Source organism: Notamacropus eugenii, chromosome 3 (assembly GCF_028372415.1).
Source record: "Notamacropus eugenii isolate mMacEug1 chromosome 3, mMacEug1.pri_v2, whole genome shotgun sequence".
Lineage (NCBI taxonomy): Eukaryota > Metazoa > Chordata > Mammalia > Diprotodontia > Macropodidae > Notamacropus > Notamacropus eugenii.
Window position 1 is genome coordinate 443757916 of NC_092874.1, and position 23910 is coordinate 443781825.

The window sequence follows — 23910 nt, forward strand, 5'->3', positions numbered from 1 at the left end:
ACAGATGCTAAATAATAGGGATTTGAGAGAGGAATATGGCCCACTGAAGTAGAGAGTAAGGGTGATGAGGAACTCAAAAATGGACTAAGAAGCTATAAGGTACCAATAATTAGGGATATATATACATATATATATGTATATATATGTGTGTGTATGTATATATGTGTATATGCATGTGTGTACGTGTATCTGTATATATGTATATGTATGTATATGTGTGTATGTATGTATATGTGTATATTTGTATGTGTACCTCACTAATATTGTACTCTAAATTTGAACCCAATGGACCTACGTCTATTTGTGGGAGAGTGTCCACCCAGGGTTCTAGGGAGACTATTTTGTTCCAATTATTTTTACTAAACCAACCTAGTAAATGTTTTGGTTTTTTTTGTTTTTGTTTTTGTTTTTTTTTGGTAAAAGCTAATAAAGCTCACCAGTGGGAAGGCTCTTGAATAACTCAACTACAAACTCAGCCTTTCAAAGTAACCTCTGCCATTCTTAGAGAGCAGAAGTGTCCAACCTCTATGAAGCTCAACCTACAAATGAAGGTTGGAGTAATGATCCCACAGGAGATGATATACATACACATTATATATATATGATATCATATTATAGGTTGTGATTGAACTAATCTTGGAGAAAACAAACGAACAATGTATTCTAAGAGACAAGAAGGAGTGAAGAGACTGAACATCTGTATTGATAATTCATTTTTGCTTATTGTTAATGTAATTTTGCTTCTTAATGGAAAGATCTTTCCCCTCCATTAATAGACCCACATGACCTATTTAAATCACATGGAAGCCTGAGTCACATGAGTCAAGTCTCATGGGTGGAACAGGAAGGGGTGGAGCTGGAGCAGTGCTAAGAGGCCATTGGTCGAGCAGTCAGAGCTGAGGGAGAGAGGGGAAGCAGGCAGCTGGCTGTGAGTGGGAGAGCTTGTTGGTGATTTTGTTTAATGGAGCTGGTTTGTGGGAAGCCTAGCAGGGGAAGACTTGGGGCTGGTGTGGTCCTCTGCATTGGTACTGTGTATAGACATTTTTGTTACTATGATGGATTCAGCTTTCTGGTGTTTGAATAAGTGTTTTGGTTCTGTCTTCCATGTGGAGAGTTTGTTGTATTTTGCAATTCAGAATTGTGCTAGGATATTCATGGCTGTCATAGGCTCTGTGAATATCATGTTGTCAATGGGAAACAGCTGGATCAAAGACTTCACACAATTTAGGTTTGAATCCTACCCCTTTTAGGACCAAAAGTCACAGGAGTAGTAATCCTATCAAATTCCCTGAGCTTCAGCCTTCTCATTTGTAAATGGGGTATAATGAACTCTCAATACCTCCCTCGCATAGCTATTTTGAGGTTTAAATGAACCAACTGTTTAAAGAACTACAAAATTTAAACAGCTTTAACATGTTACCTACTATTACTACTGTTCTTATTATCATTTTGATTGACCTGAAAAAGAGAAAGCACAGGGTGTCCCAAAAGTCTTAGAGCAGTTGTAAACTACTAAAGTTTTAAACTGCACTAAAGGCTTTTGGGACAGTCTAAATTTATCATGTATTCACATATATTGGTTTTGCATTTTTTTTGTATTTTTAACTTTGTTTCTCTCAATGCCCTATGCATTTATATATATGTACACGTGCACACACACATATAATACAGATATGTATATATGTATATGTATGTGTATATATACACATACACATTCTATCTCAATATGCTTGTCATAAAACATTAAATGCAAATTATAAAATCTAAATTCTAAATTACTGTACATAAGGAAATCAGATTTAAGGTACAAAATCTCTTTGAGGTAGCTAGGGGACATCAGAATGCACAGAGCTCTGAGCTTTGAGTGAGGAAAACCTGAGTTCAAATCTAGCCTCATACAGCTACTAGCTGTGTAACCTTCAGCAATTCACTTACAATCTACCTTACTTTCCTCAGCTGTAAAACACCTGTATCGCAAGGTTGATGTGAGGCTCAAATGAGATATGTGTTAAACGCTTAGATATGTGTCTGGCACATAGAAGTCACTCAATACATACTCCTCTTTCCCTCTCTACTCTACCTCCTGCCCCAGGATTTTAGAAATGACCTAGTCTAATTTTCTTATTTATAATTGAAGGTACTGGGACTAGGAGAGTGAAACATCTTCTCCAAGATCAAAAACCTAGCAAGTAGCAGATAGAGCCAGGAGTTGAAACCAGATCCTCTGATGCTTGGGTTCCTTCTTGCTAAATCCAGTGGCTGTTCCACTCTAGTAGGCTGTTTCTTGCTACATTTTTCTTGATACCTCATCATGTGAAATTAAATAATGTATCTTTGATGAAGTGAAAGAAGTCTGCTATCCCATCTTGTGGTGTAGTCATTGAACCTCTCCTCTGGGATGTATTAACTCTTGGCTACCATTATTGTGGGCTATGGAGAAAACTCCCCAAATCTCTGTCTCTCACCCAACTCTTTTTTCCGAGTTTTAGTCACATATTTCCAGTTGCCTGATGTGTATCTCTTGTGGATGTCATGCCATTATTAAAGAACTCAAGATAATACAATTTGAATCTCTCATCTCCTCTTTAGAAGGAACTTTCTCTCTTGGTTTTTCTATTTTTGTTAAGAGGATATTCATTTTCCTATTCATCTAGACTCAAAGACCATGATTCCTTCATTTTCATTGCCTCTCTTTTGTATTTGTTGTATTTTTGGGCTCAAAGTCATCCCTGAATTCAAGTTCCCACTATGGGATGGTTTAAAGGAAAAGGACAGAACAGAGAATGAAAGAGGTTTGTCTCCTTTCCTCATGTAATACTGAGTCAAGAACATTGGACTTGGAGTCAGAAGACTTAAGAGGCAGGAGAGATGAGATAGATCATTCTAGGAATGGGAAACACCAAATACAGAGTTCAATGCCTTAACCAACTTAAGTTAGAAATTTTCTTCATTTAGGATCTTAAGCATACTCCCCCTTGCTCTGAACTTGGTTTCAAATTGTTTCTCTGATATTCACTACCTGGCATGACAGGACAAATTACTTAAGCTTCTTGGTCCTCAGTGTCTTCATCTGTAAAATAAGGATGGCCTGTAAGCCCCCTTCTAGCTTAAAATTTCTGATCTTCTGTATGATTCTAGAATCACCTCTACTCCTTATCTCCACTTCCCATCACCCATTTACTCTGTACCCCCTTGTAATCTGGAATATTACTCATAACTCTACTGATACTCTTCTCTTAAAAGTTAAAAATAACAATGTAATTCAAAAATTCAATAGTATTTTCTCAGGTTTCCTTCTACTTGCCCTCCCTGCATCCCTTGACTCAACCCTGACCTCCTGATGCCTTACAGCTTTTGTAATGCTGGTTTCTTCATTCTCCATCTTCTTTTCTGACCATTCACTCTTTGTCTTTCCAGAACTCTGAGTTCTCTTCTTTTCTCTCTCTGCATTCTCTACTTTAATGAGCTAAGCCATTCCCTTGCATTCAAGTGTCAGCTTAAAAGATGATTCACATATATATGACACACACACATAATGACCTCCTACGAAAACACTTTCTCTCTCTCTCTCTCTCTCGAACACTAGAGTCACTTCTCTAGTGTTCTGCCTGGATATACTGCTGATATTTCAAATTCAGCATGTCTGAACTGATAATCCTTTCCTCAAAACTCTCACTCAAACCCTTTCATTTCTATTGACATTATATCCTTCCAATCACCATACTTATAGGTTCAATGTCAGTGTTAGTTCTCCTCTCTTTCACTCTTCAGCACCCACATCACATGTGTACAATCCTACCTCTCTACTCACACAGACACAATCCTATTTTAGGCCCTCAGTACCTGCATTTGGACCACTAGAATAGTCATCTAATTTGTCATTCCTGCTTCAAATCTTTGCTTACTCAATGAAGTCCAGAAGATTTTACTGAGTTCCCTTAATACTAATGTCTTTCCTCTGAGATTATTCCCAATTTTAGATAGATAGACAGACAGACCGACAGATAGACAAATAGATAGATAAATAGATAGATAGATGATAGATAGAAAGATAGATAGATAGATGGATGGATAGATAGATTTTTTTTGTCTCTATATAGTTGTTTACATCTTCTGTCCCTAGCACTTTGCATAGGACTTGGCACAGAGTAGATACTTAATAAATGCCTGATGACTGATTGACTGACTAGGTACTCAATGTTTGTAGGACTGAACTGAATTGAAATGAAAAATGTTGGGCATCGAGGCCTCTAGCAGTTTGCAGGGTGGCTAACTGCACACATTATATGGGAGAATATAAACTCAGACACAAGTAGGACATTTTTTTCATATATCCAACTACCCTGAGCCATACCAATTTGCCTCACAAAGTCTGTGTTTTGTATTTTCTTTATGTTTTCTCATTCTCTTTCCTGCCAACACTTTTAGTTTGAAGTATGAGGAACTCTTCCGGAAACACTTGTATGAAAACTTGAGCTAATGATGCATTTTATACAGAAAACTTGAGAGATGGAGAGAGATTGGCACCCTTATCAAAGTGAGAAGATGGAAAATGAGAAGTCTATGTTGTACAATTGTGTTGCCCTGCCTTCCTGGCTGTGCTAACCCATTTGAATGGTTGCTGTGAGGAAAGTACTTTGGAAGCCTTCAAGCACTATGAAATGTCAGATATGGTTGTTACTGTCAATTAATCTCCCATATATAAAAGAAAAGACAATTCTCGGATGTTTTAACCAATGACAAGATGCTATTTGTTAATGTGAGACAATATTTTGTAGCCCCTTGGTCAGAGTTTCCTTATAATCTGATGAAACTAGAGAATGTAAACTTCAACCATTAAGAAACTTCAGTCATCAATTCTATCCTTGATTGAATGGAATGGAGTCTTAGAGTATGTTACTTTAGGGCTTTATAAAGCAACAACAAAAACAACAAAAACTTAAAAACTTTTACCAGTTGATTGGTGGATTTACCTCTTGGCCCTTCATAATTCCCAGTGTAGGAACAAGGTCCTGATTGTCTCTCTTAGGGAGCATAAAATAAATAGCCTCTCTTTATCACTATAAGATATGCCAAGAGTCACCAAGAAGAATCTTCGGAATCTCCCTTTGGAGTAACAGTATCCTTTAATCTATGTATCTTTGTGGTGGGGATTTGTAAGAGATTCAGAGCTTTATAGGCTATGAGCAAAAGTCTTCTCTCTGATCCACAATGAAGCTACAAAGACTTGAGATAGACACCATTTACATGCAGGACCAGAAATAAAATATGGAATATAGAACCAGTGATTGACATCTAGGACAATACCTGTGGGTAGTAACGAAGTATTGAAGAAGCCCCTTCATTTTTAATCACCCATGGACTCTGAAATTGAAACATCTGGATATTTGCTGTGGTTGTTTTTCCCCTCTGATTATTTGTGCTGAAGGTACAGCAGCTAGTTGCAGTAGAATGATCTGAGTCAGAATTGTGACCAGAAATCTAAATCTTGAGGACAGCTAGATGCATTTCCCTACTTATTGGATAAATTGCTGAAAAAGCTGAAGCTGATTTATAAATCATCGTGTAGCTAACTAAATGCTTCCAAGAGATGGCTCACAGGATATTCAAAGGGCAAGGGTGCTATTATGGCTTAGGTCATCAGTTTGAACCTGATCTCAGACAGGTAGTTATTGATTGAATGTTATCACAATGTAAAGAATGATAAATTATGTTGGCAGGCATCAGTCTGTTTCTTAAAGGAGAGGAGTCTTACTCCAACTCTGGACAAGGGGGAAAAAGTGGAATAATATATTGTGGCAACTGACACAATTCTGTTTTTGAAATAGGCTTTCAAAGTCATGGATAACTGAGCAAAAAATTCCAGAATTTCTTGTTCTGTTCCTGAGTCATATCTTAATTGCTAAATTAACGGAAATGGAAGGAGGGAGAGAATGGAGGAATGAGAGGCAGAAGATTCCTCTACAAGATGGATTTGCTCTTTATAGCCATCTATAATAAGAAGATATCTCTGACTACAAGGTCAGAAGAAGGTTCATTAGAAACTTGTAGAGACAGTATCCTGTAAGGTTTACATGAGTTTAAGAGAACAAATCTCTTCTCTCTTACAAACTAGCAGGGAAATGTTTGGGTGGTATGTGAGTGAGAGAGAAGGACTAAACTCAGCTCTAAAGAGTCCATTGTTCCACCCTTTGTTGGCAACTAGGCAACACCCCAGATAGAGGTAAAGTCCCAGAGTCAGAAGATCTGAGTTCAGGTGTAACATCAGATAGTTACTAGCTGTGGCAAGTCACTGAATCTGTCTTAGTTTTCTCATTTGTAAAATGGGGGTGATAATAGTATTTACCTCCTAGGGTTGTTGTTAGAATCAAGTGCAAGAATATTTATAAAGTGCTTAGTACAGTGCCTTGACAGATCCTTTCCTTTTCTCCTTTCCTTTTCTCCTTTCCTTTCCTTTCCTTTCCTTTCCTTTCCTTTCCTTTCCTTTCCTTTCCTTTCCTTTCCTTTCCTTTCCTTTCCTTTCCTTTCCTTTCCTTTCCTTTCCTTTCCTTTCCTTTCCTTTCCTTTCCTTTCCTTTCCTTTCCTTTCCTTTCCTTTCCTTTCCTTTCCTTTCCTTTCCTTTCCTTTCCTTTCCTTTCCTTTCCTTCCCTTCCCTTCCCTTCCCTTCCCTTCCCTTCCCTTTCCTTTCCTTTCCTTTCCTTTCCTTTCCTCTTACTTTGGAATTAGAACTATCCTGTATCACTCTCAGAGGTAAACTGCCCAAGGTCTCTTATTAGCTTTCTGACTTTTGATCTTTATCCTTCTGAAGTGTTTCTTTCTTTTAGCCTTCAAAGACTCTTCCTGGGTATTATCCATTACCAAGTGCACTCTCTCTAGTTGCTAGAGTCATCAGAGGAGTCACCTTTCACCAACAGTGGTGAATGTTAAGGGGCTCTGTGAACTTGTCTTCTTGAGTTCCCATATTTTCCAGACACCCTTGACCTGGAGTTTGCAGGAGCCTCTGAATATGGCAAGGATGAAGTCAAGATAGGCACCAGTCAGTTCGTACCAGAGCAAGAAACTGTTTTGTGCAGTTGTGACCCTTGTAGATAAGCAGATCATCCTGTCTTCTTGGTTTAACAGTTCCCAAGGGAAAAGAATTCTGCTTTTGTTATCTCCTTTCTCCTCTCCTTCAGGAGTGGATTAATACTCATCCCCTCCCTCATGACTTTCCTGTTCCCTTGCAACTTAAATACCAAGGTTTTCCCTGCACTGTTGGGCTCCTTACTATAGGAAGTTCCCACATGCATGTGTCTTTCCCTTGTAACAAATCTGGTTGCAATACATCTCATGGGTTTCTGATATTGTTTTTGTTTAGCCATTCCTTCCTTCCTTCCTTCCTTCCTTCCTTCCTTCCTTCCTTCCTTCCTTCCTTCCTTCCTTCCTTCCTTCCTTCCTTTCTTCTTTCTTCCTTCCTTCCTTCACAAAAGGTGAAGTCCAGTTATTACCTGATGCTATGCCTTCTCAGGTCACCTAGGTGACCCAGTGGATAGAGTTCTGGGCCTGGAGTCAGGAAGACTCATCTTCCTGAGTTCAAATCTGGCCTCAGAAAATTACTAGCTATCCAACCCTGGGCAAGTCACTTAACCTGGTTTGTCTCATTTTTTTTTAATCTATAAAATAAGATGGAGAAGTAAATGATAAACCACTCCAGTATCTTTGCCAAAGAAAAGCCCAAATGGGGTCATGAAGCGTCGGACGTAGCTCTAACAACTCAACAAAAACATGCCTTCTCAATCCTAAATCCAAGATCTGCAATGCCATCAGATGGATTATGAGGACATAGCTTAGATATTCTGATCCAGATAATGCATGCACAGACACCATCCTCCAGTAGAGTTTGTTATTTGTTTATTAAATTTTTTCCCCCTCTAGGTCTGAATTTCAAAGGTTGCTTCTGCATGCGAGTGCTTCAAGTGAACAGCTCCTTCTTCACTCAGTGACTTTTTCCAAACATGAGGTTAGGTGCTTAGCTCTTTATTACTGCTGTGATGCCATTAGAGTGCTAGTCCTTTCAGACAAAAATATATCCTCCCTTATTTTTCAAACTAATGGCATCCAGTGAGCCATATATTTTCTGTTACTGACAAAAAAAGGCTTCCCAGAGCAATTGGAAGCTGCAGTAAATAGTGGGGATTTATCTTTGTGCATCCTCTGGAATATCCATGTTCACATTCTGTCTGTGACCTTTCATAAAATTAACTTCCCTGGTGGGGAGGGTCTTTACCTCTGCTCCCCTAGTGCACTGTCACCCCAGTAATTAACTGGGTGCCAGGAAATGACTTCTTTCAAGACCACTATCCATGCAGTGTTTTAGGTGGCAGCTCTGGCATCCACTCTTTGAAAGAATGCTATTTGTGGATGCACCATCTCTCTCCAGTTCTCTCAAAGAGCATGGAGTGCCCTTCACCCCTAGAATGTGGACCTCAGGTCTAGCATGGGGAATGCTACTACTTATCTGCTGGTATTATAGTTATAGTATATACAGAGTTATTCCAACTACCACAAAGAAAGTCTACCCTGACACACATCAGGCATGGTAAGATGTTGCTGCAATGCTGTAAAGAATCTTGAGATATCTGTAGCTTTGTCTTCCCCCTAAAATCAATCTGGGGAATTCCTTGAAGTGTATATGACTTTCTCCTTTGTCAGATGCATTGCTTAAAACCAACAGGCAAGGCAGCAGATTCATGCTTGCTTTGGGGAGTTGACTTCATGTTTATATTCCTTCTTTGTAGAAGATTCTGTATTTGCCAAATCATTGAAGACCTGCCACCTTCCGTGCCCCCCCCCCCCCCGCCATTTCTACTGCTCCTGGTCCTGGGCATTCCCTGAAAATCAAGCTTCACAATCAAGCTGACTTTTCACCCAGGTCCATGCATGGCATGTTTTGCTTCTCTGATTATTAGAGATTTTCAGAATGTAATTGCAGGCTTCCTATTGATCCAGGAGATAAGGCGGGTGGCTGAGAGAGCAGTTCACTGCAGCTTTTAACATTTAGTCTCGCTTATCACACCCAGGCTGATCATATCAAGTTAAACTGTTCACCGCATAATTTCATCTGCCATTATGTTTAAGTTGTGAAAGCAAAAATTCTGTTGCCAGGGTGGCAATTGAAGGCATCGAGTGATGTGTTCTGAGCCTAAAATAAGCCCTTGCCTGGGGGAGGGTGGCAGTGGTAGCTATTTAGAGTAGTTTGTTGTACAGGCTAGAGTGCTGGGCTTGCAGTTAGGAAGAATTGAGTTCAGATCACATTCCTGGCTTTCTATAGGACATGGGCAAATCACTTAGCTTTCCCAGGCCTCAGTTTCTTTATCTGCGAAATGAGGAGAAACCTGTAACACTTCTCTCACAGTTGTTTTGAGACTCAAAGGAGATAATTCATCTAAAATTCTTCGCCAACTTTTAAGCGCTACCTAAATCTTTACTGTTACATCATTAATTACTAACATTTTCTGCTTAGATGATTACATCAATAGGAACATATTTTTATAGATCTTGCATTGACTTAAAAGTAGTAAACTTTTTATTTTTTTTATATGTTAGTCATTTCCTCATCTAGTCCCCTCCCACAATTGAACAGTTCCTTGTATCAGAAAAACAGTTAAAAAAATTGACAGCATACGTAACATTCAGCATTGGTGTGGTCAGTCACTTCTCAATCAGGGAAAGGGAAATATAGTTTATCTTCATTCTTTTGGGTTCAAGATTGGTGATTTGTGTTAACTTTTAATGATCTCCCGTTACCCTGTCTGAGGCATATGAAAATGCCTCTTCAGCGTACAGATACAGAAATTGATGATACGGTTATGGACCTGGTCTAATGGCCTTCCACACTTCAGATGACTTCCTGACTAATTCTAAACTAATTAATAAATGAAGGAGGCCTCCAAAGAGGTTGCATCAGGCAACTTTCCCTAGCACATTTTTATTATTATTTTGCCTATGGCTGTCCTAGCTCAACTTGACACCTACCACAATGGGTTTGATGATGCTTGCTTCAGCAGTTCTAAATGGGAGTTGCTTTACCTTTTGCCATTGAGTCCCAATTAATTTTGCACCAAATGTCTCAGAGAAGTAAAAAAAAATCATATCAAGAACTCTCAGAAAATTATGTCTGACAAACATAAGATGAATGGTGTCAAAAACAATGAGTCATCTTTGAGTCACCAAGTTTGTTCATGATATAATTAACTGGGGGAAAAGAGGAATGACTGAAACCAGAGTCAGGACAAAATAACTTCCGTGCCCTAGGGCTTTTTAAACTTCTTCCATTCCTGACCCCTTTTTGTGTTTTGGAATATTGGCTGGCTCTGCACGGGATGATTCTCTAATTCTGTAAGAATTTACATATATACATACATATACATATGTGTATGTATCTATGTGTGCTTATACCTATATATGTATACATGTGTATGCATACACATGTATATGAATATACATACTATACATATATATATACATACATATACACATGCATACACACACAGCTGGATGGACTGGTGTCACATTGGATAGAGCACTGGGGTTGGAGTTAGGAAGAAGTGAATTCAAATCCAGTCTCTAATACTTACTAACTCTTTGACCCTATGCAAGCCACTTCATTTCTGACTGCCTCAGTTTCCTCAATCATAAAATAGAATAATAATAACAGCACTTTACTCTCAGGGTTGTTGTGAGGATCAAATGACATAATTAATTGCAAATCTTGGAAAACACTATTGTTCTGATTGAGAAGATGCAGTGAAACTACATCATGTACCACTGAACTGGAACTTATTCACAAGAGGTGGTGCGCAAAGTTTCTTTCAAGGATATGTGAAAAGATGAACCAGTTATGTGACACATATGAGAGAAAAAATATAGACAGCATCATTGCTATATAGCATGGGGGCATAGATGATAGAGTGCTAGACTTTATGTCAGAAAGACATGTTTGAATGCTACCTTGATAACTTATCAGCGCGTCAGCCTGGACAAATCTTTTAATGTCTCTCACCTTTAGCTCACTAATCAGTCTAAGGTGGGTGATAATAGCACCTACTTCACATGGTTGTTGTGAGGATCAAATGAGATAGCACCTGCAAATCACTTTGAAAACTTCAAAATACTATTACAGATGTTGGCTATAATGGCACACTCTGAAGTGAAAGGGACAGAGAAGGCAGGCTGATGCATTGTCTATGGAGAATTGATGGGAAAATATGGAACAGGTTCATACAGGAGAGGGAAAATCACAGAGGAACATAGACTCTAAGCTGGACATGTAATCCAATCCTCTCACTTCACACATGTAGAAACTGAGGCCCAGATAGGTTAAGTGACTTGTCAGTGTCAAATAGGCAATAATCAATGTTCACAGATATTGCATTCTGCATCTGTTGAAGAAATACCCACATTGATGAAACCATGGATCCATCAAAGTATTTTTTGTTGTGGAGTTGCGTCCAATTCTTCATAACCCCATGGACCGTATTGTTCATGGGGTTTTCTTTGTGAGGATGTTGGAGTGATTTGCCATTTCCTTTCCCAGTGGATTAAGGCCATCAGACTTGCCCTGGGTCACATAGCTAGTAAGTATCTGAGGACAAATTTTTAACTCAGCTTGTACTGACCCCATGCCCAACTCACTTTTAACTGAGCCACCTAGCTACCCCATCAAAATATATCAAAAAAGTTTAAATTTATGAGGATTTTTTTTATTCAAGGAAAATAGAATTTTTGCTTTGTTTTGATTTAAAAAAAAAAAACAACAACACTAATAGTCATGTATATGAAGTCGACACAGGCACATGGTTGCCTGCTAGATATCTGATCACTCTAGAGAGTGGTGCAGAACAGTATGAGGAAAGCCATTTTAATCATGTCTATGATTTGGTGTATCCCCAAATGCAACCATCCCCAATGCCCCCAAGTTAATTACTAAACATAAAAGGAAATCAAATTCCAAGGAGAAGTGAAGCCTTTGCATGACTGTTAATTTATGTAGGCTCCCTCAGCAGAGTGCCGTGGAATCCTGCTTTTTTATGGTACCCTATTAGTGAGGACAAAATGTACTTGCAGCTACACACACTGATGATGCAGATTACGAGACATTATCACTTGTCGTGTCCCTTTTATTTCCTCTGGAAGATGTGTACTTGTTTTGAGACCTCTCTCTTTATTGACTCCTGCTTGCAGAAACACAGAAGAATGACTGTGCATTCTTTCATAGCCCTAGGCTGGCAAGATGCTAAGTGCTCAGTGGAAGGCTGCAGTATGCAAAAAGAGGTAATGGCATCTTAGCTCTTTCCCATTCTTGAAGTATCAGACATTGGAGAAAATACCCCAATGGTAAGAGAAGGCTACGGTTCTCTTCAGAGTTAGCACAATATTAAATGATTTAAAATGTCCAAAAGGTTTGATTTAAGGAAACACAGACAGGGCATTAATTTGGGCATTTGCTTAGATACCATAATAATTCTTGAGTTTTTGTTTAGTGTGAAGCAATTGAAAAGAAATAAAAGAAATTTTAACTTGGAAATTTAATTGATTTTCTGTATTATGGTTTTATTGTGAAGGACTGATGTCTAACTTTGAGTACTACTTTGTGTTTTAGGGAAAATAAAATGTGCATGTCTTCTTCAATTGTATCTTGTGGGAGAATTCACTGTATTCACTGTATCTGGGAACTTTCATCACACAGGTTCACTCTTGATACTCCAGGATGAACAGTAATTGGAAGAAATAAAGCAAATCAGCTGACTTCCAAAAGATCTGCCTGTATAGAAAACAGTCCCATATGAAAGTAATAGCAAAGATCTGGATATATGTGCATTATGGATAAAGGCCAGGCTAAAGATAATGCCAGTGATCACTGAGGTCATTGGGTAATGCTGATGATGTTTGATGGTTCTGGGTTTGAATTAGGAAGGGATTTTTTCTCACCTGTTTGATTTTGGTCTTTTCCCACTCCAGGTCACTAATCACCTTATTTGCCTTATTGAGAAGTACATCAAGATATCACCATGGAGCAATAGCTCACTACATGAAAAAAAGGAAGTCATTTTCTTTAGGGAAATCAGATGTTGTAGCACTTTAGCATGAGAGGAACAGAGAGATTTTCTCTACCAACAGGGAGGGAGAAAGTTAGTATTCATTTAATTTCATAAATGAAGCTTCACTTTTAACCATTTAGATTTAATATCCTAGAATATAATTTACCTGCAGATAGAAGTTTAAGTTTTGCCTTTTTATTCACAAACAACAAAATGCTCTGCACTTAATGGTGGGTGATGGATTGACTTTTCATTTCACTGGTAGCTCTTGGATAGGTCCGCACCAAATGAGAGTCAAGAGTTGTTTTGTTTTCCTTATTCCATAGGATATTGGACATTTAAATAAATTGAGGTTGACGAGAAACCAAAGGACAAGGAACGGAGGCATGGTGGGTATGAACAGTCTAGAGTACAATACAGATGGGGAATCTGGTGTAGAATCAAAGAAAGAGTACACACCAAATAATGTACTATTGAAAACAATGATGAGTCTGTTCCTTGAGAACAAGACCTACGTGTTTTGCCTTTCTTTGTATCCTGGCACTTAGCATGGTGCCTGATCCATAGTAGGGGCTTAATAATGTTGATTGAATAATAGGAAAAAGAGGATAGCTGAAGAATGGATTTTGTGTCAGGAGAAATTGAGAAAGACCCCTCGGTTATTGGTTAGATCACTTTATTGTCAAATCATGGGAGGACACATTCCAGAGTCACATAGGATGGGAAGTTGTGGCTGATAGACTTCCTGTCCTGTTAGGGGGTATTGCCCATGTCAATGAGATCACTGATCCACTAGAATATTAGAGTGCTGAAGTATTTGGGGACATTTCTTTTCAGAACTGGATGGTAATATTTAGGCCAAATCAATTTTTTTAAAAATTAGGCTTATTGTTTTTTCAAATGGCTCCAGCTTAAAAAACCAAACATTGCCCGATATCAAGTAATTGTTGTAATTATTTTATTTCTTCACATGAGAGTCAAGATGAAAAACCATAGGGTTAAGACTTTAAAAGAGGGAGGAACCTTTTGAATAAACTTGTCACCATGCTGAACTTCACTGATTCGAAATTTACTCCAAGATCAGAACATGTTTTAAAGGTTTCATCTCCCATAAATATGAGACGTTTGACTTCTATGGCGGTGTCAGTATGTCTGAACAGATTCACCCCTGAATTTATGCCACATTCAGATTCAGAGTAGAAACTCAGAGAAATGGGTTTCAAATGGCAGCTCTTGCAATCATGATCTCAATAACTTTTGGGGGTACATGAGGGGCTTAGGGGATACTAAAATCTATTCACTGCTCTTGCTTGGTACCAAAAGTAAAACGCTAGGGGCTCTCTTGGTTTTTTTTTGTCTTTTTATTCCCTTCCCATCTTTCTTCAAAAGAGTTAATCAGGCTAATCAAATGGTTTTCAATTAATCTTTGGATGAGACTTCACTAAGTTCTAACTATTTTTAAAAAGTATTTTGATGAAGGACTTTTAGGGGGATAGAGGGAAACCTATCATTCTATCAATATGAGAAGCTATTAGCAAAAAACTCCATCAATTTAGATCAGCTATATGTCTATAATGTACAACAATCTTTAACATCTCTAACTGCATTTAAATGTTGACTGCTGTACTGAGAAGTTAAGTGACATCTACAGCTACCTATTTATTATTTGCAGAGGTTAAGACGAGAAGACAAGAAGACTAGAGGACCCCAAAGTTAGTCTCCCCTCCAATAAGCATCTAAATCAATTTTATGGTGATCCATGGGCATGCAGGATTCATCAATACTTCATTAATCAGTTGTAAAAACGAACAAATGCACCATAGAAATGCATGAAAAATTAGAAATAATTAAGTTCGTTTTCTTTCCTAAGGTCATATATAAAAGAAGCTTCTCTTTAAAATAGTAACTCTGAAAAAGGGGAGGGTTTGGAGCAGAGTAGAACAGGAAGGTGGTAGGGGGAGGTGAACAGTTCAATCAACATATGAGGTGGGAAGAGATAAAATTACTGTAAGCTTTGGGAAAAGAAAGTAACTCTCTGAAGAGATAAGGTGAGGTCAATGTCTTGTGATAAAGGTCTGAGGAGCTTTGAGCAGAGCCCAAGTGAGACAGGAGGAATTGAAACTTGAAAGTACAGAGATTGTTTTAGGAAGGGCACAGAAAAGCCTGCGATCAAATGAAGAAAAAAAATCGAAAAATGAAACCTGGAAGTGAGAAGAGCCAGGAGATGGAGAGATTGGAAAGCAGGAAAAAAGAAACAATTCTTGACACAGAAAGCAATTGCTTTACCAAGAGTCAAGGGCAAATACAAAGCAGGTTCGAGCATCTAAATGACAGGGAGGTGGATTATTAAAGACGGTGGTATTCTGTTTATTTACTTTGTAGTCATAAGGTAAAAACATGCGTTTTATGTATTAAGGCCATTTTTCTGCAACATGCCGCCCCCCCAAATTTTTTTTTTTTTGAAGCTACCATGTTTGAACTTTGTAGCAAAACCTTTACAAGAGACTAATAAATACCTGAATTTGAACTTAAGGGATGATGGGAAAGAAGCAAAGCTAGACACTGGCCTTCAGGAGTAGGTAAGGTATTACTAAAGTCATTCTGCTGATGAGATATCTGAGGTCCAGAGAGATTATGCAGCTTGTCCAATATCACATATTCTCATGAAATTTTTTTTGGGGGGGAGAGGGGAGAAGGCAGTAATCTTTGAGATTATCTAGTAGTCTAATCCCTTGAATTTATAGGTGATGAAACTGAGCCCTAGATAAATAAAATGATTTAGCCCAGATCACTGAGTTTGTAAGTGACTGAGATAGAACTCCAGATTTTCTCTGTCTTTTGATTCCGTACCCAGTGGTCTTTCCACTACATGTACCGTTAATGACTAGTAAAAAAGAAAAAAGACCCCAAGTCTCTTGTCACCTAATAGATAACCCTTTTTTCCTTACAACATCACACTGTTATAAAGGATGCCAGCATCTTTTGTAATTGAACAACAAAGACAAGTGCTTTAATTATATTTTTGTTTTTCCTAGCATAGAGGTGCACACCATTATAAAGAGGTAACATCTTACTAAAGGAAAGTTAGAGTAACCATAGAAATGACAGTAATAGAGGACAGAGATTCTCCCCCAGAGAAAAATAGGTAGTAACAAAGACACCCAAGGTAGTAAAACAGGAAATGAAGACAGGTTTTATAACCAATTAATACGTCAGAGAGGATTTAAAGTGTGAAAATAAGACCAAGCCACAAGTACCAAGGGACTTGTAATGACCAGAAGAAATCAAAAGTCCATACCAGTACTGCACTTCTAAAATCTCTACTCAACAGAATTTCAAAAGAAAACAGTCACCTACTAAGTCGTCTTTGCTAAATTAGATGGACTCACTTTTTTTAATGTAGTTATTTTAGAGCACTGGTGAAATGGCTTAATTTGAGATAGTCAATTTAATTCAATAGTTATTAAATGCCTATTATATGGCAGATGATGCAGATACAAAGCCTCCTCCCAGAAAAAGCCCACCTTCAAAGAGTTTATATTCTGTGGGAAAGAATTAATATAGGACCATAGGAGGACAGAACAACAGATTGGAGCTAAAATACTCCTTAAAGGCTCCTTGTTTTACAGGTGAGCAAACTATGACCCAAGCTCACACAGGTAGTATAAATCACAGACAGCATTTGAAGACATGTCCTTTGACTCAAAATCCATTGTTTTTTTTTTCCCCACTGTTCTAGGTAAATAGATCAATAAATTCAAAACCCATTCCAAGAAAATGCTTACTGATTTTTAGGGTCAGGGAGAATATCAACAGCTATGAGAATCAGAAAAAAATCCTTAAAAAAATGATCCCTATAGGATACGGCAACTATGGTGAACCTTGGAAGGAGGTTGGAATTTCAAGAAATCTGAAAAGGTGAAGAACAATTCCGGAGTGGAGGTGGAGAGGACAGCCTAAGCAAAGAGGCATATATGTAATTTGGTTAACATTGTCTCCATAGGCTACATATTATGGGGTGGAGTAGTAGAGTTAACATATTTATACATACATGGCAAAAGAAATAAACTCTTGGAGATTCAGTATTTTAGATTCCAAAGGTCCTGTATATTTTAATTTATTCTGGAGGAGTCATTTTAACTAGTTGTATGTAAGTTGAAATTTTATAAACAAAATTATATTTGAAGTGTAGTAAGAGTCTTTGATATTTAAATAAATCTTTTAATCACACAAATAGACCTCTTTTAAAGGACAATTAATATGCCATATTCCATTCTTAAAATTCTGGATTTTTTTACATGCTGGATTTGCTTATAATGAATCATCTCTATGCTTATTTCCTTGTGCTTCCCCCCTGCTTTGTTTAAAATAAAGAAATATGTATTTTAGATGCATCTGCTTTCTTACAGACTTCTTTCATTAATCTTTTTTTGGGGGAGGGAGAGGAGAGGGAGAACAAAGAGAGGGGAAGAGAAAAATAGGAAATGATCCAAGGCTAAGGATAGCCATTTTCATGTGATCCCTTCCCCAGTGAATTAACACTAAACGTTACAACAGAGTGGGTGCAACAGTCATTTTAACTTGTGATCTCCTGGCAAGCCTGCAATCTGTAGGTGTATATTTAAATCAGCAAAAGAAAATCTTGGTGTGAATTAAGAAGTGAATTATTAACCTGCAGTTATCCAGCTCCATGTCTGCTTATCCTTGTAAGCCCTTCTATGATTTGGCCCCAACTTATCTAAAAAAGGTCTAACTCTTTTCACTCTCCTGGGGTTCCTTAGACCTCACATCAATCACTAGCAAACTCCTTTCTCCATCTTCCCTCCCACCCTCATAATCTACTCAATTTTGGAGTGAGTCCTTTGCAGAGATAACTTGGCTTTGGGTGAAAATCTTATATGTGCTCTACCCATTCTCTAACCAACCCAACTCTGTCTTTATTGTCGAACACAGGACCAAGAACCAGATTCCCACTTTGTCATTCTTCCTCTATCATATTCATCCAAACCTCACAACCTCTTTCTCAGAGGTTGAGAATCAACTTGAATTTTGCCATTCCTGCTGCAAAGACACTGCAGTCTGCAGAGGGATGTAGATTTCATAGTTACAGTCTGCCCAGACATAAGCTAACTTTTCTGACTGCCATTCTCTGGTCCTTCGTATCCATCCATGTTAGTTGATCCCTCCAATGACCCCTTCCCATTCTTTCCTACCCTTCCTTTGTGCCCTATGGAATCCCTGATGAAGAGTTAGATCCTGATTGGATCCCCCAAGTGGTCCCATTATTTGAATTTGTGCTGCATGATTCCATTGGACTGAAAGTGATGACGATATTTTACATAATTATAACTTCAAATAGCATGACCCGAATTTACACCCCCGCTTTGGGGAAATCATTATTTGTATTAATGAAACCTAGTCATTTGTAAAAGAAACAACAACAAACTGACCTTTATGCTAGAGCTGTACCATCCATCTAGAAATTATTTTATTTTATATTTATTCATATGATCACATGCTATTTCCACCCATAGAATGTAAGATTTTTTTATGGGCAAAGAATATATATTTTTTTATTCCTTGTCTCTTGAAAGGTGTTTATACTTAGTAGGTGCTTAATATTAATTGAGTTGAAATCAAGTATCCTATGCTTCAATGAGGGACTAATTGTTCTTTCTCTACCATGCTTCTAACTTTCTAACCTCTGAACTTAAACTTAATATTTCCTCAGCTTAGAATGCCTGACACATTCCAACTCTACCTGGGCTGCCCTCTTCTTTCTTCAGGTTCCATTTCGAATGCTAGCGAGGCCAGTAGTAATTTTTTCCTGTAATAGTTTTCATAACAATTTACAAGGATGTCTAATATTCACCTCCACCCTATAGTATTTGGTATATATGTCATCCTCCTTATTAATATGTAGAGTAGATGCAAATTCCCACACAACAAGGCCACATGATCTGTTTTACATATGTACATACATATATAAGTAGCATTGCTCAAAACATAATTGTTTAATAAAAGACAGGACAAGCATGGTTTTTGGTACTTTTTAAAAAAGGAATATAAAAATATTTCCCTGTGATTGGGAAAAAGAGAGGTAGGAAAGTTCCCTACTCTGACCAAAGTATGGAAAAATCAAGAAGATGGCCTCCCATGTTTTCATTCATGTAGAGCTTATGGGAAAATGTGACATAGATTGAGAAGGAATTTTTATGTTACTGGAGGAAAATGTTACACAGGTAAAATTTGAGATCACAAGGATTGCTCATTTCAGTGTATTTATTCCCTACTTGGTAAAGTGTGTACAGATTTAATTACTCTATCTATATGGTTCTGAATATACCAATAGCCAAGTCCAAATGATAAAGCTGACATAGCCACAGGCCATTCTGGTAGGTTTCAGAGACTATCTGTTCACTTCTTATTTCATAGTAGGGATCTGAGAACAGACTGGCACCTTCAGATGTGTAGCTCAGAATGACGTGCTTTCCTTTCCAGGTGTGATCTTTGAGTTGGAAGGTAGAATCGAGTCATACCTCAGAATTTTTAAAGAGACACAAAAATTGGGAGGCGACTGAAAGGAACAAGGGAGACCTCAGGAACCAAACTAGACTCAATAACACAAGATGGATAGATAAAAGGAATAAGCAAATGTCTATCTGTGCTGTGGAAAAGAAGGAGTGATCCAACAGGGCCATCTGCTCCTACATGCATCTCAGAAAGAAGTCATGGGCCAAAACTGCTGGTTGTACTGATCTCTTCAAGAAAGGAGGAAAATTTCAAGAAAAGGTCTATTCTTCCCCCAACTTAGTTTCTCTGATAAAGGTCTCATTTTTTGTGTGTTTTTTGTGTATGTATACACATACACAAACACACAAGAATATGTAGACAGATAATACGTATGCATATATACACACATATAAAATCTGCTAGGTGGTGCCATAGTGCATAGAGTACCATCCTGGATTCAGGAAGACTTGTCTTCCTGAGTTCAAATCTGAACTCAGACACTTATGGAGAATGGAGTGATCCTGTGACTTAACCCTCTGTGACTTAGTTTCTTCATCTGTAAAAGGAGCTGTAGAACGAAGAGCAAATCATTCTAGTATCTTTGCCCAAGATAATCCCACAAAGAGTTGGACATGACTGAAACTACTGACAAAAACTAGAGAGATGGAAAGATCGATATAGACATAAAGGCATATAGCTATAGATAGAATATGTATGTATATACATGTAGTAAAAACGGGACCTTTATCAGAGAAATCATACTGTAATTTCATTACCATATCATAAATATATACATACATACATAAACATATATACATAAACATATAAAGGTTTTCTCCTCTTTTTTTTCAGTGATGTAAAGTAAGAAGGGAAAATAAATGTATATTAACTGATAAAAATAAAATAAAAGCTACATATCACTTTCTTTAAATCAACGCTTCCAGTAACCTGAATTTACATACCAACCATAAAGAAGCTAGGTATTACCTAGAGGTAAACATAAATTCAAGGTAGGCCAGAAAGCCAGATCTGTGCCTAAATATTAAGATTTTTTTCAAGCTGGAAATAGTCATTTACCGTTATTACATCACATATTTTTTGCTTCATATAAATTCCATCAACTAGTAATGTCCAGGCACACATGAACTTGACCTCCATGAACTTGAGGTCCCTAGGCTTAAAAAATGCAATTGATTAGATAATTTTAAAGTTATTTTATCTATTTTTAGTTTTCAACATTCACTTACATAAATTTTAAATTTTCTTACCCTCTTTCCCCTCCCCCTCCCCCAGATGGTATTCCATCTGATATAGGCTCTTGTAATAGGAGTTGAAAATCTTTCCTGCCCATTGATAGGCCTCAGGTGGGGCTATTGAGGCAGGCTTGATTAGGGGAGGCTTGTTTCCTATGTTGCTGATTGCTAATGAGGCACTAGGTCTGGAGGGGTCATGCCTTCTGACTCTGAAAAGAGTACATATGGTTTAAGGGGAAGTTTTACTTGGAGGCTTAGTTTTGGAAGAAGGTTTGTGTGCCAGATGACACTCTGGGAAGCCCTGCTAAGCAACCCCACACCCCCAGTTTTGAAAACCCAGACGTTGGTGTTTCCCTCTCTGGTAGCTATGTATGTATGTATATGTATGTATGTATGTATGTATGTAATGGTCAGACAACTGGAAGCCTGTATGTTGGTCTCTGTATATTGAATGTAAATAAAGTGATTGCTGACCCCTCAAAAGTTGCCTTTCCTTTTATAAATGCAGATCTAAGAACCTGTGATAGCAGCCATCCCCCCAACCTCCACCCCCTATGTATGTCAGGGTGCTTCCTGATACAGACCTACATATACATTCCTACTTTCACATTAGTTATATTATATGGAAGAATTAGAACAATTGGGAGGAACCATGAAAAAGGAAACCAAAACAAAACAAAAAAGAAAATAGTCTGCTTTGCTCTGCATGAAGACTCCATAGATTTTTTCTCTGGATTTGGATAGCATTTGCCATCATGAGTCCTTTAGGAATGGTTTAGGTCCTTGCATTGCTGAGAAGGGCTATCAAAGTCAGTCATGGCACACTATGGCTGTTGCTGTGTGCAATGTTCTGCCTCTCATTTCATTCAGCATCAGTTCATATAAGTCCTTTCAGGCCTCCCTGAAGTCTTCTGGTTCATTATTTCTCATAGCACAATATTATTCCATTACATTCATATATCACAACTTGTTTAGCCATTCCCCAGTTGATGGGCATCTCTTCAATGTCCAGTTCTTGGACACTACAAAAAAAGCTTCTATAAACATTTTTGTAGATGTGGGTCCTTTTCTCATTTTTATGATCTCTTTGAGATATAGCCCTAGAAGAGGTATTGTTGGGTCAAAGGGTATGCACACTTTTCTAGCCCTTTGGGCATAGTTCTAAATTACTCTCCAGAATGGTTGGAAGAGTTCACAATTCCACCAAGAGTAAATTAGTGTTCCAATTTTCCAACATCTTCTCCAACATTTATCATTTTCCTGTTTTGTCATGTTAACCAATCTGATAGGTGTGATGCGGAACCTTGGAGTTGTTTTGATTTGCATCTCCCTAATCAACAGTGATGTAGAGCATTTTTTCATGACTATAGATAGCTTTAATTTCTTCCTCTGAAAACTGCCTGTTCATATCCTTTGACCATTTATCAGTTGGGGAATGACTTGTATTCTTATGAATTAGACTGATTTCTGTATATACTTTAGAAATGAGACCTTTATCAGAGATACTAGTTGTAAAAATTCTTTCCCAGTTTCCTGCTTCCCTTCTAATCTTGGTTGCATTGGCTTTGTTTGTGCAAAAACTTTTCAATTTAATGCAATGAGAATTATTAATTTTGCATTTCATAATGTTCTCTATCTCTTGTTTGATCATAAATTCCTCCATTCTCCATAAATCTGACAGATAAATTATTCCTTGTTACCCTGATTTGCTCATAGTATCAGCCTTTACATCTAAATTGTGAACACTTTTGGACTTCATTTTGGTATACAATGTTCAGCGTTGGTCTATGCCCAGTTTCTGCCATGCTATTTTCCAGTTTCCTCAACAGTTTTTTGTCAAATAGTGAAATCTTATCACAGAAACTGGGGTCTTTGGATTTATCAAACAGTAGATTACTATAGTTCATTGATTAGATAATTGAAGATAAGAATAAATTTCCTTTTTTTTTTCTTAAATTAAGAGCAAGGGAGTCTGATAAACTGAATTAATGAAACTTCAAAGAGAAAACTATATACTCCTTTCTCTCCAACTGAACTAAAACCAATAATAAATAACTGAAAGAACAGACAAAACTCAAGGATGGAATATACAAGTCTTGATCAACATGTAGTTGTAGAGATGCCTTTCCCCCTACCCCACTGTATATCAATTCCCAATTTTCATTGAAAATGCAAATGTTGAAAAAAGGGAAAAGCTCACATTGACTTCTCTCTGCCACAATCCAGAGTACTTCCTCATTTTATCCTGGTTTCAGCCTTGAGCCTCTCTGTCATTCCTGCCATTGATTTTCCAAGGTTTCTTAGTTTCCTTGGATACTTGCTTTACTAACATCCTGATGTTAGTCACTGAGCTCCACCTTTTCTTCTTCATTGTTATTTCCTTTCCAGACTAATGCATATTAAAAAAAAAAATGACACATGTATTTCCTAAGGCATAGTATTCTAAGTCAATTTAGGAGTTGGAAAAATTAAGAAGTCCAGTAACTATCCTTCTCTGTCCCAACCCTCTCCTCACTCCATCAATATTGCCATTCATATTCAGTCTAAGAATCTTTACTACAGTCAGATTTTTTTTCCATATAAAGGAGTATGGCTTTACTTCAAAAGTCAATATACTCAATTACCATGAGAGGTCACCACAAGATAGAAAAACAGTGTATATGTTTTGTTTTGTTTTTTTCAATAAAACATAAAGGTGGAAAGCAACCTAAGCAAGGAGACTCTTTTGTCAAAGCAGTTGTAACCTGAGTCATCACTATGGCATGCCTGCTCTTATTCCTCCATTTTAGTGGAGGATAACTTGCAACTAATTACAAAAAGGGTCTATGGTGCCTTGGTCCCACCCTAATCTCTCCAAGAGATTGTGAGCAAAAACAAAAAGAAAAAAAAAAGATAAAACCCAACAACTCTCTAAATAACAAGTGTATAAGGTAAATAATTCAAACAGCAGGATGCCTATATATAAGAGGCAGCTCAGTAGAGTTTTAAGGGCTAAGTATTGACCAGTGGAGATAAGCCTGGGATGGAATTTATCAGTAAGAAAGAGCAGCATATCAACACTATAT

The 23910-nt window shown here is 37.7% G+C and overlaps 1 protein-coding gene across 4 annotated transcripts in view; it reads right to left on the reverse strand.

The window, feature by feature from the left end:
- LOC140497550 (contactin-4-like) overlaps positions 1-23910 on the reverse strand; it is a 588779-nt gene that overhangs the window by 548042 nt on the left and 16827 nt on the right. The window lies entirely within an intron of this gene.